Source organism: Andrena cerasifolii, chromosome 1 (assembly GCF_050908995.1).
Source record: "Andrena cerasifolii isolate SP2316 chromosome 1, iyAndCera1_principal, whole genome shotgun sequence".
Lineage (NCBI taxonomy): Eukaryota > Metazoa > Arthropoda > Insecta > Hymenoptera > Andrenidae > Andrena > Andrena cerasifolii.
In genome coordinates, this window is record NC_135118.1 from 15,422,236 (window position 1) to 15,445,074 (window position 22,839).

Consider the following 22,839-nt stretch of genomic DNA (forward strand, 5'->3'; position numbering starts at 1 on the left):
GGCTCTCATTTCCGCAGCCCCGTGCTCGCAGTTTCGAACGTTTCTCGGATCATCAGCTACTCGTTTCTCCGGCGAAATTGAATTTTTATCTCGGTAATCATTCACGCTCTTCAGCAAGGTAACAGCCAGTTTCTGTACGAAAAGTTCTGTACTTTCAGAATTTTCCATTCAAATCTCACCTGCCCTGAGAGAGATTCGCTCCTCCCGGGAAGCGTAGATAAAACAGTGTGAAATCAACAGCGGAGGGCAGGCATTTTGGAGAACGACTCTCTATCTATGGCACTTTCGATGCCCTCCTCCCCCGCGTTGTCATTATCGTTCCGGCGGGTTCTGCATTAGGGTGCTCGGGATGCGAAGCAGCGTTTGTACGTATCCTGCGGTGGGACATCGTCAGCTGTTAACTTTTCGAGTTAGCGGAGCAGATAAGACCTCGCGAGTACGGTCCAATAACACTTCGGCTCGAAGTTACACCGCGATAGGCGTGTCTGACTCGCACAGCCGAGTCTACTTAGGATTGTTCGTAAACGAAATTGGAGCCGAATGGACTCCGCGGAACGGAGTTTTGTGGACCACCGATTGAAAACTCGGTGGAAGCGGACGAATTCGCTGTTCTGCCACGTATCATTCTCTGCGAAAGGTGGAAGAGGAGCAAACTCTCGCCGGGAGTAGAACTTTTCGTTTGGGGGATCAATGGAGCAGTGATGTTTCAGCTGTTTGGACAGTCAACAGATCCTTACCGATAGTATTATATTAATTCAAATATCCAGGCATTCGTGTGCACGCGCGGCAACGAGGATCACGAGGGGTCGCCGAGTTATTGCACGCTAAACAATTTGCTGGCTGCTCGTCGATCGAGCAATTCCGGAGCTTTCGAGCGTCGAAAACGATCGTTAACGGTGTAACGTTCAGAAAACGTTAATTGTTGGAGTGGATCGGCGGGCTCCCTGTTTGCTGGAAGAATTGGAGCGGCGCCACTATCAATACGAGCGCATGATTCGTTTCGCTATTGCAGCGGAATAATAATTAATACAGACCGGCCCGGATAACTGTTTACCGTGTACGCGTGTTCCATTAATAATTCACTATCGTTTGACCGCAGTGGTTGAACCTATAATTATTCTCTAAATAGCGACGCATAAACACAATGATTACCTGGCTCATCGAGAGTTCCAAAGCATTCGAGTGACGCAATTATTCAGTTAACGAGCCGCATAAATTTTTCAGCCCCCGCGAATCAATGCCCGCGAGGCGACGGGATTTGCGGGGGATTTACCTATATTTACCGAAACAGGGGCTGGTTTGAATTAGGCCCGCGTTGGATACGTCTCTTAATTAACAGCTCACGGTATAACCAATCAAGCTGGAAGTTTTCGGTACGGAATAGAAATTCACCTACGAATTTTGATGAAGCTTGACTCGGTTCTGAGGCAACAGCGATAAGAATATTCCAACGCACATTCCCAGGGCTTTGTTATTCCTCCCTGCATTGTGTTAGCTGGAATTATCGGTGGTCTCTTTAATGCAGATTCGGAGGAAGGAGCGTTGGATCCCTCCCACGTGTGCGTGGCATTTTAATTAATATACATACGTTTAAATTTCAACGGATACGTTTTCGAAACGGGATACAAATATCATTCACGGCCCAATAATTAATCCGCGAAATCGAGACTGCCACCAGCGACGAAAGATCATATTCAAGACTTCGAATGCAATATCTCGCTCGCAACTGCGTGTTAATAATCCACTGATGCGAAATCAATGGCCATGTATCGTTCCGCTCGCAGCTCCGTCCGTTTCGAGAATTTAAGTCGACGGGAAATTTGCCAGCGACCCCTTGCTCATTGATTTCACGGTGGCCAAATAATTATCCGTATAAACTTCGACAAATCATCGAGCAACGAACGTTTCGGTGGTTTTGCAGCTTTGTGTCGTTAATAATCAATCTCCGGCGGTATTATCGAAATACAAATTTCCTTTAAAAGCACTTACGCGCGACGACAGTTGGAGCGTCGATTAAAACGTAGCCCCGGCGTCGAACAGTTGAAATTCCCCAGCCGTCGATTTGGTTTTTTCTTTCGGAACAATCTCGGTTCCCACTCGAGTGCGGGGGAGGGCTGGGGGTGGGGGCTTTAAAAGGTTGGCGCGGGCGAAGGCGTAAAGGGCGAGGGACAGGGGAAAGGGAATATCTAAAAAGAATCGATAGCGCTGGCAAAGTTCCTTTGAGCAACGCGCTCGCGAGAATACGGCTTATCACGGCGGCGGCATCTCAGGATCCATTAAGGGGTTGTTTCGCAACGCGGAAGCTCTTTGACTAGTAATCGCGTCAAGTGCGTTACACGCCTCTTTGTATGAACTTTGTGTGTCCTCGTGGAATCGAGGGTGTTTGAGAACGCAAACCGTCAATAGCCTGCTAACGGTGTAATTCCAGGGCCGGGGTATGTACGCCGCGCGCCCCGTTCATTTCCATATTTTCCTTCCGCCGGCCAGCTGAAATTAATGATGCATAATTATCAGGGAAATTATAAAGGAAATTCCCCCATTTTCCAGTTCAGTTGCAGAGTTTGTACGTACACTGTGAGTTGGCGCACACCCCGCGTGCTCGCTTCGGGGAACGGTGTGTCCAATTAATCTTCGAGGAACGTAATTTACAATTTTTTTTTGTTATCAAATGTAGCAGTATATCGTTGCGAGTCTGATCCACTGGACTTATAAATCTGGTTCACGAATGGTGCTTAAAGTCTTTACGTATTTTACCATATTTCGTTCAGCTTTTCCTCGCATATATTCAACGTTGCTCTAGCATTCCTCCACCGGAGCTGTTAAACCCCGAAGAGGGAGGTCAATTAAGCTGATGGGTGACGTTTTCCAAGCGACAGTTCACGATCGATAAACAATGTCTGGGACGGCAGTTAAATTAACAGAAATTCCTTGCTGTATCGACTGTATCTTAATGAAAAGCGCCGCGAAACGAGCTGTCGCTGATTTCGCCTCGGGGCCAACGTGTAAAGAAGACATTATCGTCCCTTCCTTCCGACCCTTATCCATCGTTTTGTTTATGGTCCCAGCCGGAGGGTTCATTTTCCCATTCTCCGTTAGCGGTGGCGCGCAAAAGGAGCGCTGCTCTAATGTTTACGGGGAAGAAAAATTTGATCGTCGACGGTGACAGGTAACGGAGGGGGCGGAGACGAGCCCTGCGTTCCAGAACGGGGGATTCTATTTCCGCGTAGGTAACGATAAATTGATATCGCGAAAACGGTGACCAGAGGGAAATCGATGAACGGGAAAATGAACTTTTCGAGCGTGAACAGGGGCGCGGGGACCCGCTGTCGGGAAACGAAACGCAATCAAACGTGAATTATTCAAACCAACACGCTGGTGCCCGTAATACTATACCGAACTTGCGGAAATGATTACTATTAATCTGACCCGTCGCAATCTGCGCCTCGAGTTCCCGCCGTTTCACTTGTGACTCGTATACACTTGTCGAAAGATCGTGAGTTAGTATTCGATACCAATTTAGGATCTTTCGGAGGTGAAATTCGATTTTTTACAGTTTTTGTGTTATGACTTGTAACATACGTAACAAAAATTTCTATATCGGTTGGTGCACGTTTCATATAAATTTGATAACAAATGAGCGATTTATTGCAAATAAAAATATATATATTAATAATATAAGCTTTTATCTCTATTTTTAATATTAATATTTATATTTTTATTATAGAATATTTTGCGCTAAAAATAGAAATAAAAATTTGTCAACTCAATAACTACTATTTATCCTGTGAAAATATATATTTTTCAATTAGCGTTCTCTGTTTAATGTTAAGTCAAAGCAATAATTTTATAAACAGTTTTTTCTAATTTGCTCGAAGTTGGTAAACATGGAGCTGCACTTTTCCTCAATAAGAAATACATGAGTTTTAGAAAAACGTTCTCGAGAAAAACATTCTGTTGGAGGAAATGTGTGCACCATCCCGTCGAATGAATCGATACAAATTCAGTAATTAAAAATCAACAGAGCCCGGCGGAAAAGGGGGAAGCTGTGGGTGGATGTGAGACGCGTCGCGGAAACAGGCTGGCGTAAGTTCTGTTAATTAGTTGGCATAAATAAGTCACGCGATTAGAGGGCTGGCTAAGAAGCATACCTCCCGGCGTGTTTGCTCCGCAGGAAGATTGCAATTTGCCAACTGGGCGCGGTTAAGTCGTAGGCGGACTCTGGCGAATATCGTTGCAGCCTCGCGAACCAGTCGACAATTAGAAGCGGCTTTATAATGAATTTATATACCAGGGGATGCAGCCCCAGGGGTGCTACCGGCGACATAGAATTATCTCGATTTCCCGCGGCCTATACCGATGACTTGATTCGTCGTGGCGCATTCACAGGTCGATGATCTTGGTCCACGTATTTACCAAACGAGTTCGCTTTAACCTGTTAACTGAGTTCCCTTTTTAATTACACACTTGACATCTAAATTTGAATCATCCTTTGCTTATATTTCGACTCATCACTATAATTCCCTGCCACCTGATATTCGAGGTTTAAATTCGTTTCCTGATTTTAAATGTAAAGCTCGGCGATATACAAGGTTCCATTATGCGTCGCAATAACTTTCTAGTTTCTTAATGTTAGTTAGTTTTTTTTGTTTTTAGTCATTTATGTTGGAATGTGTACAACGATAGACTGTTCCTAGAGTTAGAGTGTCTGGGACTTTAAGGACCCGGTAATTTATGAGTTTCCTTTCTTTCGCTACAGGAGACCCAAAAGAGGGGAAAACGGTCTTCTCGACCCCTGCGCTTCTCGGTCCGAGAAAACCCTCTGAACGGATAACTTGTATCGCGCTAAAGACAGTATTCTTTCTATTACTTTTAGTTTAAGTTTTACACAGTTCTTATTATTATTATTATACTGACGTTCGACTGTGTAACTTTTATTTTCTTGAATAAATAAACATTATATTCTAACAATTTAGTTAGTTATTTAGTTATGGTTAGGCTTCTAACAGTATTCTACTGCAGCCTCGCCATTTACTTCGCTTGTCTTTATGTATTATTTTCTTCTCTGGATGTGTCAAGTAATAAAGACGAATAATAATAATAATAATAATTAGGAACCTCCCCTATATATCTTGTAATTCTGGAAACTGTGGCAGGTTTTAGCTGCTTCCTTCGTAAAAATAGAAGGAATTGGGGGGAAGAGAAGCGATGCACTCCGAGTCTGTAAATCTTACAGACCACATTCAAGACGTTTCATTGGTGTTCGCTGGCGCTGCGAATCCTGAAAAAATTCCATAATTTTGTATCTATTTCTTGCTGAAAGTGCAGCTTGGTTTTTTAGTACAGAGCAGAGAAGAGTGTCCTTCTGCGTCGGTTCTGTGGACTTTCGTACGGCAGAGGCAATTCCAAGAGCGCCGGGCCCTCCGCAGCTAATGCGCGGAGCAACAGATCCCCTTTTGTCGACTGCCTCGAACGTATTTTTCCGTCGCAATCAATCGAGGGCGGAAGTCAAACGGACGACGTCTGAACAATGCTGGAATCCCATCGAACGGGACAGGACCATCCATGGAGTCGACTTTGTTAAGCCAAACCGAATTAGCTCGTTACAGCAACGGAATTCCATCGGCGATTAAAGCTCGAGCGCCGCGGCGTTCCTCGTTCCTTTTGTTCCGTTGCCGATCGCGAAGAAGGGAGCGAGGGTGGAACAAGAGGCGAAGAAGCAGCGATGAACGGCGATGCCGCACGATTATTCGCGACGCGTCGCTTCGCGGAAGAAGCGTTCGTTAATTTCAGAGAGACTGAGACAATGAATCGTTAAACGACAGTTACAGCCAATTTAACGGTGTACCGTAAATCGGGTCGGCGCGACCGAGTCGACCAAGGAAACGCTCAGGATATTTTCGCAATTAAGCGCCGCGAGGACAGCGCCGGTGGATGTCCGCGAAGAATCCATGGTTCTGCGTTCGAAATTAAAGCTTTTGATCACCAGCAGGTACTGCAAACGCGGCGGTAAAAAGGTCGAAGCGATAAACTCTGCTCTACTCTCGCTGTGTACCTGCAAACAGCCTTTCGGAGCGAGGCACAGTTCCTGGCATGAACATTCATGACGGGCTGGGTTTTAGATCGCTGATTGACTTCTCCATTTATGCATTCCCACGAGCAAGCTCCGAAAGTGGGTAACTGGGGCAAAGCTTCGCCGATGTAACCAATCTGGCGGGGGACGGTGTCTTATACTTACAAACTCGTGGAAGCAGTTCCCGGAGTCATTTCCAATTTCTCGCGACTAAGTAGCTGTAATATTAACATCACAAAGGACGGTGTCACGGGGCACTTGCTCCGCGTCGCTGGGAGCGTACAATGCATCTTTCATATTTTATTCATGCCTCCGCGAGCGAAAATGTAGTGCCGGGGCTTTGCTATCCAGTGACTCACCTACATCTTGCCTTATTTATTTTAAAGCTTAATTTCCCTGACGTTGTGCCTTTAACCGCGCATTCGTAATCGTCAGAGATCATGGACAGGTGAGAAAGAAGGATCGGTTTCAACTAAAGCTTCCCGTGCATTCTACGTCGTGCCATTAAACGTCGCGATTAAAGTTCCAGCGAGAAGCAATGTTTTCTAATTATGGCTTGCTCGTTGTCCAAACGAGGCAGCCGCCTGACAGCTGAAAAAGGACGAAAGGAAAGAGGGGTGGGGGAAAAAAGGAAGGTGAAATCTGAATAAACGATGCAAATTCCGGGCTAAGATGCCGCGTCCCGGGCGTTGCAGTCGCCGATCTCGGGCAACGTGCCACGGGCTAATTAGAAAATTAATTGACAACTTCTGTAGCTGGCGATTTATCAGCGCGGCGGCGTCTCGAGCCAAGGAAAAACAGAGGCGAGCGCTCGATTCCGCCGGTAATATCGAAAATTATCGGCGGTCGGGACCGTTTTCGAATTAAACGGCCGCCTCGGAGCGTTGTAAAACACCGCGACTCGCCGCCAGTAATTAAAGGGGTAGTTAATACGGTTTTTACCGAGGGGCGGGGGGGTTTTCTTCGTAAAGGAGAGCCTTGCCGTCTGAAGCGCGGACCGTGCCGAGCTCGGAGAAACTACGAAACTGGGCGAAGCGGGTCCCGAGACGAAGCAAAAACGTCAAGCCGCGATTACACTGCCACAACAAACGGTTGCAAAATGTTGGCTCCAGTGGAATGGATCAAGGTGCGCTGTTTCGTTGGAATTGTTTTGTCGCGGGGTCGAAGAAAAAATCGGTTTGAGGGACCGTTAAGGCGAATTCGCAAATGTCAGATACGTGGCGGTTCAGTGGCGTTAGTGTGAGTGGTAAAAAATATCGTTTCGTGCTTTGGAAGTTCAAAGAGACTCATTCGCACTGACGACACGAAACTGACATGTGTGAACACGCCTTTAGCCGTCCTGGTGTTTAGATGTCTTTGCAACATCGTCTTCTTGTTTGATGGCTTGAATGCTGTAGGTTGAACACTGTTTTGTTGAAGTAGTGATGGGATAGAACATCCAACGTTGGGGGTCGTCCTTAACCCTTAACTGGTATACTGTTTTTGGCAAACGTGACTGGTATACTAGGGTCGTGGCAGACCCCAAATAAAAAAGGGCAGAGAAATTTGTAAAGTCAACACTAGAGCAACCGCTATGAATATTTTCATCTTAGGTAATGTGTAAAAGTAGAAGCGTAGAAAGTTAAACTATTATTATAAAATTAATTAGAAATTCAGTTTACCAACTTAGACAACCGAAAATTGTACATCGAACTTTGGGTGTTTGGGGTCACGAGCGACCCCAGGATACCAGTTAAGGCTTAAGGGGTTATACCTAGTCAGGCGGCCGAAAAGAGGCGAATATTTGTGATTTTTTTTTTGAAGAAGCGGAAGCGTATAATTTTACAAAACTTTTTGCGTTTAAAAGAGCAACAGTTAAAGAATATTTCGTAATTTTTTCGTAGAAAAATATTTACGTTTATAATAAAATAACAAGCGACATCCGAGAAGCATTTTTAAAAATTTGGTTTTGCAGTGAGCACTGCCATTCGGAACCGGATTATCTAAAATCAAAAAACAAAAAAGATTTTGTTAGTATATTAATGTATCCTCAGGTTGACGGAGAGAATTTTCCGAAATATTAAGATAAAACAACATGGCAGCTATTTACAGTTGAAATCCTGATTTTTTCGCGTAATTTTTGCAGGAAAAATTATAGGAAGAAAAGTTATAAATATAATTGTGAGAGCGTGTACGCGATGCACCGTTTGATGGTGAACGCGATTCCGGACAGGTGAATTACCTAAAACACAAAGTAAAGGCTTTTTTATAATCTGTAAGACAGTATCCATCTTGTGCAAGAAGCAAAATTTTGTTAAACAAATTAATACAATTTTTATGTTGATGTTCCCGATTTTTTCCTTTCTTTGTAGGAAAAATATTTTTTATCTTTTTCTTAAAGAATTTATATTGAAAATGTGCTCCCAATACATGGAGGAGAATAGTTTCCTGCAACTCCCAGTAAATTTTCACTCATATCGTTGGAGCGGTTTTCGATATTTTATGTGCACCGTTTTGGAAAACGTAGTTTCTGGGAAATCGCGTTTAAAGTTGGACATCGTTATGCGATCTCATGTGCAGGCTCGTACATTTTTTACTGTAATTCCTTCATTCTTTAGAATTTCGGGGCCCGGTTGGGCTTAAATTACGTAGAAAAGATGCAGCTAGCGGAATATGCAAACATCCTAAAAACCAATTTTCGAAAATTTTTAGGGTAACCTACCCCCTTAAATTATGTAAGGCTCTGTGGGGGAGGTCGCGAATTTCTTACGTTTTCTTACAAAAGAGGAAGAGGGAGTGTTACGTAATATTTTTTAAACCTAATTTTCAATATGAGTAGCCTAAAAAACATTTCCTCGCGCACGTGAAACCGAGGTAAATGAATTATATAATCCTTTAAAAGAAGCTTAATAACTCAAAAAATGTAACGTAAAAACTATTACGCAGGGAAGGGTGAGGGGGTTGGAATATAAAATCTTACGAATTCTTATACTGGGGTGAGGTAAGAAATCGCCAATGTTATCCTTACGTAATTTAACTCGTTCTCGAAATATCCCATACGGATGATTCTTTCTTTGATTCCTGGTCAGTTTTCAGTACATCGCGAAAGACAGTTGCTTCCTTCGAGGGAATCAAAGTTAGAGTTAACTAACACTAGTCCATACATCATTGAAGTGGGTCACAGAGAATGCCAAAGCCGAGCACCGCGCGCGCTGGTCGGTTTGTTACAGCATTGTAAACGTGCCCTAAGGGGATGCTAGGAAAATGGGCAGGAGGAAAAGTGAAGGGTAACTGGTGGATGCATCCTCCATGGTGCATAATTATACTTGTTAATGTTTGCTGTGCGAGAGATAGTAGAACGATAGAATACTGCGCCAGCAAAGCAAAATGTAATTTTGAAGCTTATTTTGCAACCGCTCGTCAGGGGAAGGTTACTTAAAATTACAAAACCTTGTGCTGCGGAATTGAAAAGACCTCTTTGTTCCTTCAAACTACCGCATTTTTACCTCGCTCTTAATTAGAGCTGGCAAGTCTCAGTGAATGTCCACTTTTCATACAACCAGACAAATATGGGATAGAATGCAGAAATGTGTTCAACTTGGAACGTAAACCCTTTTTATCGCTTCTGCTTGCAGACTCCACTTCTGATCATATATTCACACGTTATTATAACATTACGAGACACTTCGTACAATTACTCAATCGTATTAAACATAAAACAGACCGTCCAATCCATTTGCCCTTTGGCGACAAAGAAATCTGTCGCACCATTGAGAGCACTCTGGGAAATCTTCGCACAACAGGCAATTCCAGCCGCTATCACCTGTTGTTTTCGACCTATCGAGCTTTCGTGGCGTGCCCATCGATGGGGAACCCAGATATCCGCAGAAAAGGCATCGACGAATGAGCTGGTCGGTCGCACGTATCGCGATATCGCCGCGTTATCACCATTAACGATCCGAGGGCAAAAATTCGTCGGTGAAAAGAACGCTTCACCTGGCGTTTAGCTTTCCCATCGGCGACATCATTCTACCACAGTCTTTTTTCCCTGTTTCTATCTCCAGTGGCAATGAATTCTCGATGTACCACCCACGTAGCATGATTCTCATTCCAGATGATTGAAATAAATTTTTGCATTCGCCAAAAGAACCAGCTTACCATCGTCACTCTGCTCCTGTCGTTCTTGTTAATGGCTTATAAGCCTGTCACCGATCTGTCCCCTCTGCTTTTCTGTTCTCCCTCAATAGCCCCCTTGACACTCTTGTTTTCCCGTCCGTGTCGTCGAGGAGCAGACCCTATCGAGGGGGTTGACACGATACCCTGTCGAAATAACCCGTACTATGGCGGGAAACCCTACTCCGATGCGGCGAAAAGGAACAGTGGGACAGGAAACAAGTTTCCACGACCCCGTTTCGTCCTTCTATTTTTTTCTCCCCCACTTCTTCGACCAGCACTGGTGCGCTTTACGCTCAGCGTGGTGATTTATGTTAGCTGGCCCCGCCGACCACTGTTCTTGCTTCGATAAATAAATTGCAGCGGAATTATGGCGCGGAACTCCGCGCGGGTAGGGTAAATTAAGAAATTTGCGTTTTAAGTGTTTGCCTTGGATGGCGCGTTAATTAGTTGAAAGCCATTGTTTCGCGGGATTCGGGCGCAGCCGCGTTCCCTGTCGCCTCTGCGCGTGTTTCTTCTCTGTCCTCTTTTTCAAGTCGTAAATTGTACACCTTTCGTGTCCCGTTTAATCTTTCACTCCTGTGTATTCAGAAATTTGTAGTAAAAGTTGAAGAATCGAGGATCTATATTCTTTCAGCATTTATTTTGAGGATAAACTTTGTGTTCTGGTTATTATATTGTAATTCGCTGTGCGGTAAGTTCGGTGCAGGACTTTGGAACAAGAAGTGGTACAGTAAATATTCGTTATATGTTCATCATTCACGGGCACGAACGTATAACGTGTAGGGGGCCACGGAATTCAGCACGAGCTGGTTTGTTTATTCAAGCGATACCGTCGAGCCTCGGGCTAGCTTGTATGTTTTGCCGACCGCGGCAATTGGCAGGCGAAGAAGAGGATAGCGAGTGAGAAAGAGTGAGAGCGAATGAGAAAGAATGTACGACTGTCGAATTTAAAAAAAAATATATAAAAGAAATTTATATTAAACGATTTTATTAAAAATGTAGTAAAAACAGAAATGTACTGAAAACTAAAAAATAATTCTTTTCATGTGCTTCAATTTTGATGGTGCTAATATAAATTTAAATAAAATCGTGGGGCACGATATTTCATAACAGGAAATGAATCACTTTAATACTTCTGATTGCACATGCTGCCCCGCGATTTTATTTAAATTGATATTAACACCATCAAAATTGAAGTACAGGGAAAAAATTATTTTTGTTTTTTAGTGCATTTTGGTTTAGTTTTTACTACACTTTTTGATGAAATCGTATAATATAATTTTTTTTTTATATATATTATTTATTTTCTAGTTTTTAGTGTTTGTGGGTTTACATTTCACAGCTCAGACTTCTTTACAAATATATTTTACTGCTGTATACAGTTTAACAGTTTGCTTAAACGTTGTAGTGCTACAGTTACTAAAAAATAATTCTTTTCTTGTACTACAAATTCGATGATGATATACTACGAACGCCTGCAAAGTTTTAGTTTTACTGTTCGTACATACGTGACGGATCATTTCTCGATAAATTGTGTATTTTCGGTAATCGCGACGCGACTAGCGACCATAACGCAGCGGCTTTTTGTCGTATTCGTAAAGAACGCGAGTGGCTGATTTCAAGTCGTTTGGATTTGTGGTTATCGATTATATTTATTGATGACTGGGTAATTTTTTCATCCGCTCGAGGTTAATTTTTTTTTTTAAATACTGTATTGTCATCTAAGCTACGGACGCCTGCAAAGTTCCAAGATAATTGGATAGTTGGAAATGGGTTAAATTTAAGTTGCCAGATTTGAACCATAAATACAAACATATAAATAAAATAGTTTAATAATTAAAATAATTCAATATGATCCAAATCACATCGCGTTTGGTCTTATTTTCATCAGAAAGACCTGATTAATGTGTTAAAAATATTTTCATAAGAATAAAATAAAAAATTTAAACTTTTAATTTGCCATTAAGATTGTGGCCTCGTGTCGCCTTTCACGCTTGACTGGTTTCGAAGGAAATCCTCCAGTTGGTGAGGCGAGCCGACCTTTATATAACGAATATTCCTAACGAACATATAACGAATATTTACTGTAGTAGAATACCATACTCATTGTTAGAAAAATCACAAAATTTGCTTGACCAAACGTAAGAAAACAAAGAATATTACAGAACCAGTTTCATTTCACAGAATTCTTCCATATCGTAACGAAATATAGTAAAAACAAAGTGTAACGTGAATTGAAGCTTCGATAAGCCTGGTAGCTGTATTTGCACTGGGACGCCTGGCAGTGGTTTTTTTTTCCAGAAGCCATATTTGGAGTGCAAACAGTAAATGTTCCTGTTCCGCGAAGTTTCATACGGTTTGCGCGCACGTTTCCCACATTTATATGCGCGGTTGGGATGACATTTTTCAGCGAATTTCAATATATTTACCAAGCGATCATTCGCACACACCTCTTCGGTCGTGTAATTCGATGTGCGAAAGTGTCGTTAATTATTAAGCGTTAACAAATGTAGCAGGCCTAGAATGTTGATTTATTATAAATCGTTGGATCCTGGTGACGTGATATGGCTTGCGGAAGTCCGACGAGCGCGGACAGGGCCCGTCGACAAAGGCCAGTAATACAACATTAACGTCATTCATTCCGCTCCGAAGCGAATATTGCCGCGCGTTGAACCGCCCTCTACTAAATTTCCACGTTCGAAAATTATTAACATTCCCAAACATCCGCCGCCGGGACGGATCTGCAAAATTCAACGGGCGTTGAATATTCCGTGGACGGAATTTCTGTTTTTCATTCATGATGGATGAGCACTCCCACATTTCTCCCCATCGCGATAAGGTAAATATCCCAATACCTCGACATTTAAGGTACGGCGGAAACGCGATTGAGAATTTTGCAGTTATACGAGTCGATTTCTATAAAAACGATTTTGCAATTACATGGGGCACTGTGTGTACTTTATGATTTTAAAAAACAACAACATGTTATTGAATTGAATAATTTTGTAAAATATTGAAAATTCGTAGTCCTTACAATGGCCCAATTCCTGGACAGCTTAACTAGTATGTCCCGGTGTCCCGATTTTACTTACACATGATGAAACAACAGCAATTTGGATATTTTCTCGGGAAATTAAATATAAAAAAAAACAACACAATAGTTTTTCCTACTCGCATATTTGTTTCTGTATAAATAATTTATTACAATCAGTAAACAAACCTGAGTAAAAACAATCTATAATTGGACGACTAATTTTAAGGTCACGTGTATTCGTGTGTGACACGCGAATTTTACACATGAATATTGAATTGAATATTATTATTAAAACAAGTTAACAAGAATACAAAGTAATAATTGCTAAGGTGTTAAATAACGATTTTAATATTGTGTCAACAATAACTCGTGCTTATTTCACAGATTACACACATGGTCAGGTTTAGGGCCGTACCGAGATTTCACTGTACCAGTAGATAGACACGAGAATAAAAAACTAATAAGAACTTTAATTTTAATCTTCCAATAAAAAAAGAATACTACGGGGTACCATTTTTCTAAATATGTATTAGTTGTACTAATATACTAAACATTATTAATAATATTCGCTTAAGAAAAAGTAGAGATTACTTAGCAAATCAGATAAGAGCAATACTAAAATGGTGTAAACTGGAGAGTTCAAGGAAATTTATTTTTATTACGCGAGTTACAAGTTTACTAAAAAAAATATGTACGTGACTATATTTTATTAAATATCTGAATAATTGAATAAAAAAAATCTTTTATGGGTAAAGCGAATATTAAATATAATAGTCAGTATTATTTTCACTATTGCCCAGGTACTGGGACATTTACCTTAACCGTATACCAATCGATCTCGATTATCACCTACAGACAGAAAGCAGAATATTCACTGAATAATTAACGACGAGACTTGAAAAAAATCTGCTCCTTGTCCCGCGTTGACTAGTTTCGAAAACATTCTTCGTCCCTTCAGGGGCTAAACGGGAGGATTGTTTCGAGGGAGTTAACCGATGATAGATACCCGGGGGGGGGGGCAGAGATTCGGCGGTTCGGCCCTTTGAACGGATAATTAGGGCGATGACGGTCGGTGGCATAGGGGGTGGTATAATGAAACGAAAACACAGCGGTGTGCCTGGTTTCGGCGGGCGACTTGTCCCCGCGGGCCACGAAATTACACGGCCACCCGATATAATATTCCCTCTTTCGGCCACGGTGGGATTGATTATGTTTATCTTTCATTAGGAACACCGGGTGAAACGGGGCTAAAGCCGTGAATAATGAATCCCGCGATTCTCTTCGGCGCGGGGGCGCGTTCGGGTAACGGCGCTCGCCAGCCCGTAGGCGGGCGACGAGTCACCCTGGCCCGACTTCCTTCCGCTGACTTTTTCGCGAGATTGCTTCGAGTGCTGAGCACTTGCTCCGTGGATGAGACCTCTTGAGGGAAACGAGGCAATCGCGCGGGGGTTAAGATGCTTCCTGGAATTGAATTGATCTTTTTTGTAGCGGACCGCCGCGCGATTACGTTAATTGAGCCGGGCTGGGAGGGTGTTGGATTCGAATTGTTCCAAGCACGGGTGCCTCCGCGAAATTTGATTTCAACCCTGCCGCACCTGTAAAGGCTGCGGTTCCGGGGACACAGGTATGTACTCGGATAGTAGGAAGATATTCTCTTCTGTAGGCAAAGTGGATCGTATAAAGGGTCGTTCTTTTTTTAGCTGCTTCCTCTTGGAATTCTTTTCTGTTACCTTGCAGCTACGGTTAAGGGATGATCTTATCTTGAATGGCATATCCGAATGCATGGAATGAAAAGTGTTCTATTCCTCTTGGGGAATTTCGAGAATTCGGTAAGTGAATGAGAAGTCGACGAATTCTTTTTCGTCGCTGGTCTCTTGTTGCGTTGTCTGTTTTTTTTTAGATTAAAGGGCCTGGATTTGATTGCTTTTGTTCCGCGAAAATACATTCTCGGTGAGAAATATGAATTCTGCATGGAGGTTCTACAAAGTTCAGGGGGCTGCAGCTCTTTTCTCAGTGAATGCAGACGAAGAGAAGCGGAGCGGAGTTGAATGGCTCGGTGCAACCTGCACTTCTTTATTCCCACGTGCAATATGCAGTCGCGTTCTTATTAAATAAAGCTCACCCTTTATGAAATAAATCGATGGTCCCTATTATTCTGTGTATACAGGCACACCGCGAGACATCGCACTAAGTGGCCCATGCATAATTCCATTCAAAGGGAAAAGTGCAACTGCGTGTTGCACTTACACCGTTGCCTCAAAGAAATATATAAGTTACGGGGAAGACAGCTCTTGTTAAACCATCCCGTTCGCCAATAGAATTCATAGCATTGCGGCGTGTCGAAAAGGAGCTGTCAAATGAAGTCCATACCCTAACCAGGGATACTTTAATATTGACACAGTTGTTCCTTAACGGGTCGTGCTCAGGCAGGAGGCCGAAAAAAGGGTGGTCTTTGGAAATTTTTTACTCAAAAGCTATAACACATTTCTCAAAAAATCTTTTCTCCTTTTAAGGATTGCATCTAATACCGTGCATCGTAATATTTTTATTTAAAAATATTTACCAATAACTGAGTTATTGTTAAAAAAGGCTTCTGCGGTGACCACTGCTGCTCGAAAGTCGATCATCTAAAATGAAAAATTCAAAAGAATTTAATTATTATATTATATTATCTAGTATTTGAACGAAGGTTTTTTCGAAATATTGATTTGTGAAAAAATGACTGATGTTTAAACTAAAAGTTTCAATTTTTATCACAAATCTTGCCTGATTTTCGTCAATTGAAAGAAAACTAAGCATCGGATAAAAAAATCCTTCGTTCAAATACTAGATAATATAATATAATAAGTAAATTCTTTTGAACTTTTTATTTTAGGTGCTCGACTTTCGAGCAGCAGTGGTCACCGCAGAAGCCTTTTTTTAGAGAACCTTCGAGTGATGTACAATAACTTAGTTATTGGTAAATATTTTTAAATAAAAAAATTACGATGCACGGTACTAGATGCAACCCTTAAAAGGAAAAAAGTTTTTTTGAGAAATGTGTTATAGCTTTTGAGTAAAAAATTTCCAAAGACTACCCTCTTTTCGGCCTCCTAACTGAGTATGACCCCTTAAGAAGTTACGCCATTTGTGTTTCGATGTGAAAGAAGTCGATCGGTTGATAGATTCCAGTGGAGTATCGTCGACAGGACGGCTGGAAGGGCGCCTGTCGAAACGAGAGCTGCGGATTTATTATTTACCCACAGCGGCTTCCGTTTACACGGGATTTCTAATGGAAGGCAAATATAATCAATTCCGGCGCGGTTTATAAAGAGGGAATAATGCATCCGAACGTCGTCCGATTCATTATTTAACGGGGCGATTATGACGAGCTACGAAGGGCGCTGAATAATGCAGACAGGCGGGGAAGCTGTTTTCCGTACAATGGGAAATGAATGTGTAATGCGAGCGAATCAGTTCTCGAAATTGCGTCTGCTAATCGTAGATCGCGGATGCTCGATTATACGCGGTGTTCCGGGGAGTCGGTGAATCTGTTCTCCCATAAATTGAAACGGAAATATGGTTTGCTATTATTCAGTGGGCCTACGTGTGTATGTAGATACGTGAATGAGAGCGACTAAGTAGTGAGAATAGCATCAATTACGAATGAGAAAAAAATACTCGATGATGGAAAATGAAATTAGATATAACAGCATAGAGACTTTAAAAAAAATTGCAAGTAAGTGACATTCATTGTTCGTGCACCTTAGCATTCTTGTGTCAATGAATAAACTCATTTCTAATTCTCCGGCTGTTATAATTATACTCCTTTTTTATTTCCGAGCTTCTGAATGGATCTCGCGACGTGTGGGTTTTAATTAAAATTCGAATTATCCTGACTCGATGGAAAAGCGTTCGAAGCCTGAGTCAATGGGAACTTTTTATTTCGGCTTCGATACGATTTAATTGAGGTTCGGAATGAACGAACGTAATGTCGGGTACAATTAGATTCACGTTTGATATTGAAGTACGCGCAGTCGTTTTTAGCTTGGGCTGTATCCCGCCAAAGGGTGTTTGCTTGGTATTAATTTCCTGCAAGCATTTTGTTTTTTAAAATCCATTTTTCACGAAATGAACTTCAACCGAAAGCAATACAGAAAGCCCCACGCGAAATTGGCTCTTTATCGTTACACAAACTGTAGCAGAGTTCGTTAAAACGTATCACGAAAGCAAGTCAATTATTTGCTCAAATTATTTGCAATAACTCGATTCAAAATCCCTTTGACTTTCAAAATGGTCCGTTATAACACCAATGTATACCTACGCTCGTGAGATTCAGCCTCCACGCTTTCGCTCACCTCTGCTCCACTGTATCATCATGACTTACCGCGCGTCAGCCGTTCTGCGCGCTCATATTTTGCTTAAAAATCATCAAAGCGGTGGCGCACGGTCGCGACGAATGTTTCGACGTTTGTTCTGCGCCTGTTTGCGTTTAAAAAAAAAAAAACATGAAAAAAGAGACGAGAGGCAAACATCGACTGGAATGAACGAACGTAATTGTTAGCCTCCTCTGACCTATTTCGCCAGCTGTAAAAGCGTGCAAAGATACACAGGCGTGTCGATATTCGCGGGCAGCAGATATTCCACGAAACGCGAGCTGCGGCGAAATTTGACGCCGAGGAAAATTGTTCCTGGGGCCGACCGCCAATTTCGCGCGCAGATTCGATTATGGCTCGCCGACGGGAAGTATCGTTTTTCGCGCGTTCGGCGTTTATCATTAGCGCGGGAAAGCTGTTCATCGCGGACAATCTCGCGGGAAATTTATCAGAATTTTAACGGCGCGAGAATTCGCGGAATTTCATTCGGAACCGTATCGATCACTTGCATTATTTATGCCCCCACTGAGATACATACATATTCCCGTTTTTCACGGGGCACAGATGCTTTTCCAACGAGGCGCGGCAAAAATGGTAATAATGATTGCCACGCGGCGAGACACGCGAATTATATAGGGCATATCAATCTGAGCTCCGAGAACAGCGACGAGTTCCCGTTACATTTTAAAAAGTCGCAGGTTTTCGGTCTATGAGTTATTCGGTTCAGCTTTATTATCGATTTCTTCGTGAATACCGGCACCGCCTCTCGTGTTTGTACGTCCCTCTGGGAATGCACGTTTCGTTGACATAATTAGTGTTAATAAGACACGTACAGCGTATCTGGAAACAGGAGAACTGATTAAGTTCGCTCTAGTTCGTTCGACGAGCCGTGTTTGTTTTTCTACAGCGTTATATTATTAATCATGCGCTGTGTTTATAATGTTTATTTAGCGGAAGGTTCGAGGGAGCAGTCATAAATTTAGAAACGTGAGACACTGTTAAGGATTTCGCTGTGTACAGTTATAAACCTACAACATTCTCCCGAAAGAAATTCAACCGACTTAAGGGGGTAGGTCACCCTCGCTAGCCTTAAAACAGGCCTTTTTCAAACGCAAATTGTAAGGTGATAAATAACAATAGAGACAACGTGTTTTTCTAGTTTTATTCGTTGTTCTATGAGCTTTAACACAAAAAAAGAAAAGTCTAAATATCTCTATGTACATAAAAGTTGTGAGTAAAAACGTAAAGGCATGTACGCGGTGCACCGTTTGATGGTGTACATAAAATCTCGAAAACCGCTCCAATGATTTGGATGAAAATTTAATGAGACACGCAGAAAACCATCCCCTAAGATGTGTTGGAAGCAGATTTTCGAGCTAAATTCTTTAAAAAAAGATAAAAAATATTTTCCATACAAGAAATCACTAAAATCGTATTTGTCAACATAAAAATTGTATTATTTTTTTTTCGAAAATCTACTTGCAACACATCTTAGGGGATGGTTTTCTGCATGTCTCAATAAATTTTCATCCAAATCATTGGAACAGTTTTCGAGATTTTATGTACACCATCAAACGGTGCACCGCGTACATGCCTTTACGTTTTTACTCACAACTTTTATGTTTATAGAGATATTTAGACTTTTCTTTTTTTGTGCTAAAGCTCATAGAATAACGAATAAAACTAGAAAAACACGTTGTCTCTATTGTTATTTATCACCATACAATTTGCGTTTGAAAAAAGGCCTGTCTTAAGGCTAGCGAGGGTGACCTACCCCCTTAACGGACACGAGGACAAATATAATTTAAAATTTAACGTGACACGGCAGTTATAACTATATTATATATACAAGATCACAAGCCATAAACTATTTACAAAATGTTTAATGTGCACCACTTAACTAATAAGAACTTAAAATTCAAACAGGAGATGAATCTAAGCAGCAAGCGTTAAGCAGCTAATAAGCAAGCAAAGCGTTAGTGAATTCGACGCACCAGCAAGAGAAGCGCGTAGGGCATTTCCGAAAAACTTGTGTGTCGTTGCCGAGGCGCGAACAGAGAGAGAGCCTTCCAGGAATCGCGATCGGTTTTCCTGTAAGAAAGAGCCTTCCCTTTCCATCGATCGCGAATCGATGGAAGGTGCCATGATCGCTGCTCCACATGAGCAAGCGCGCCGTCGCCAACTGCCTAATTAACGCTCATCATTACGAGATGGCGTTGACATGTCGATTCCGTGAACACGCTGCTATCGATGCCCAGGCTCGGATATTAATGCGCGTTGTATGAATTTGCTGAACACAGCCGACGCGCTTTCGGACGCGCGAGGCTTCTGAGCGTTTTAAACATTTTCCCTGGTACCTTTATTCGCTCAACTCATCATCGTTTCCATTGTGCGAAAACGGCAAGCACGAAATGATATGTTTCGACATCGATACGTTTCCTCCACCAACCCCTGCCACTGATTTATAACTACGGTCGCCGCATTCTGTCGACTCAAACACAAGCTCCCACTCTACATACCCAACGCAAGAATTCCTGTGGTATTGTAATTGAATTTTAACCGAAGCGCAAAATTACTGCTACATGGGGACGAAAGTTGAGAGCGGTGAAATGGTTTCCCTTAATAATTGCTAATTATTAGGGCGATATAATTACAAGCGACTTTTCCCTCGAAGGCGATAGAAGAGTCTGCTCCAATTCGCGGTTTATTGCTTGCACTTTTTAATGGCAACCGTCCCCTGCGTTTATCACTGACGACCCACTGGCCCTTTGACCCTCGATTCCGTGGCCCGCGAATCGCTTCGCTCGAACGGCTGCATCGTGTTGCCATCTATCCAGGCGGCATTAAACTCTCCGAAGCTTTCTTTATTCAGCTGCTCCACGGATACTCGCCGTCCGCGTGAATGAGCTCCCGAGACACTCGGCCGAACATCCCAGCTACTTGCTGGACAAAAAGATAAGGGATCTCGAGATTCTATCGGCTTTCATCAACTGAGTGTTCCGCGCTCTACGTGAAATACCTCGTTCAAGTAATTCCCTGGAGCACGGTTTGATTGATAATACTGATAGCGATTAACTCGGCATAAAAAGGAAAGTACCCAAGAGATCCGCGGATGAATAACGGAGGGAGGATTTTTTTATAAAAACGAACGGGGCATCGTGCCCCGAATCTTTCGTTTACGGAGGACAGGCGATCATTCAGGAATGTGCGGTCTACGTGAAATATTCGGAGCCGCGAGATTCAGAGAGTAATCGCGGAGACGTGAACTCGCGGACGGCTTGCTTCTCGAGTTGTAGTCCTCTGAAATTGTGTATTCTTCCGGCGACGACGTTTACCCGAATTGGATTTCTGTGCTCCTTCGTTTGATAGTGCCGTGAAAGGTAATTGTCGACACAGAAAATGTCCCCGATAACGTTCTGAACGCGCTGTCGTGCAGTTCGCAAGACATTCGGAATTCTTGATCGTGCCTCGACAATCAACGAGATCCACACGGCGGCCGATGAAAACTGCTCCGGGGGGTTTTCACCGATATGCAACAATTCCGACTGCGGCAACAAGCGCTGCATTCGAAGCATTCGCTAGCGCCGGAACTTACTGGAACGTTTCGAGTGCATCCGCCCGTTCCATCCGACGGCGCGCTCGCAATTTTCCGTTGCCTCGCGAAGGCTGCATCAATGTCGAGCAGTCAACGGCTGTAATAACTTTGATGTTCGCGACAATTGCAATTTATTTTCATGCACGTGCGAAATTACATTCCGTCGCGACGCTGCAATATGGACGGGACGCGCGCTCCTTTGTTCGCCAAAATACGATCTCGTGATTGCTACGGCTCGTGACGACAGTGCAGGTCCGCCTCGATCCACCGCTTTATCAATACAATCGAGAGGAGCCTCGACCAGCTTGCTCCGCTTCTAGGCTGACAATTTCGGTGATTAACATGTTCCCTGTTCGCAGTGGCGCGCTCAGGATTTAATATTGGGGCAGCCGAGTTCAAGGGATGCAAATATTTTTTTAATGCAAATTCATTTTAACTCATTAGGTGATTATACGGATTTATTTAAAGAATGAGATCCAGTTTTCTTTTCTTTTTACATTGCCCCTTCTTTGAGGGGTGCCAGGGCCCTTTGGCTCCCCCTCTGGGCGCGCCACTGGCTGTTCCTCTCGTACCTTAAGGGGTTATGCCTACCTGCAAGGTCTGAAAACACAAGTATTTTCGGGATTTTTTTTTAAACACTCGAGGACTTTTTTTTAAATGAACCTTTATGTATTCGAAAGTGTACATGTTAAACTACTTGTGGTAATTTTTGCGGTGGAAAATTATACATAAATAAAAAAAAATATTAGCGATCTCTCGGCAGCGATTTTGTTGTCAGTAGTTTGCGGTGAACGTTCTAATTCTGACCTGGTTCATCTGAAATAAAAAATTCGCGGGAATTTAGTGTGTATATTGGATTATCTTGTCCTTAATCGTTTATTATCCCAAGAGATTAATTTGCTGTGGATGTAGATTTTGTTACTATATTTAATTTTTTTAAGTAGAAAACAGGTGATTAGGTTTAGGGTCAAGTGAATCACCGTCGGCCTCGCACTTCTACTCACCAAAATTTCAGCAACATAAACTGACAATTCAATATATGCTGCAACTTCTATTTCTATTCGAAGGCATTTTATTTTTTGTCTATCATTATTTTATGCTTTCCTGTTGTGTTATAAAACATCTCCATTAAAGGTGTAACTTATTTTAACCTGAGATGGCAACATATTATGTGAGCAGAAATTGCTACAAATGGTGAGATATTATATTTAATTACAATTTACTAGTAGTTAAACATCTTGAAATATCTTTCTGAAATAGTTTTCGACTGGTTGATATATTATTAATGAATTAATCAATTACTCTGCAAATTTTGATCAGAAACAAATTTTTTACACCTTCTTTCTGTCGAGTAACCTCTTAAATGAACAGAAATTGTGACATTCACCTTAGTTACGACCTGAACCTACGCGTAAGCCTGTGAAAACTTCTGCTTTGATAAAAAAATGTATTCATCTCCTTGCAATTAATTCGCAAAAATACTTGATTTTCCAGTAATCTTACTGCCTAGTCCCCTTAACGCGTTGATGGATCAAATTCGAGTGGGATCTCTGTGATTCTTATCGACTTCCTGCTTCGCTTGATGCTAGAATTGTTTTAAGAGATCTCGTCTTTCAGTGATATCTACCGC

General features: G+C 42.3%; 1 protein-coding gene across 1 annotated transcript in view; it reads left to right on the forward strand.

The window, feature by feature from the left end:
- The window catches only part of Hiw (MYC binding protein highwire), a 278,415-nt gene that overhangs the window by 200,577 nt on the left and 54,999 nt on the right, over positions 1-22,839 (forward strand). The window lies entirely within an intron of this gene.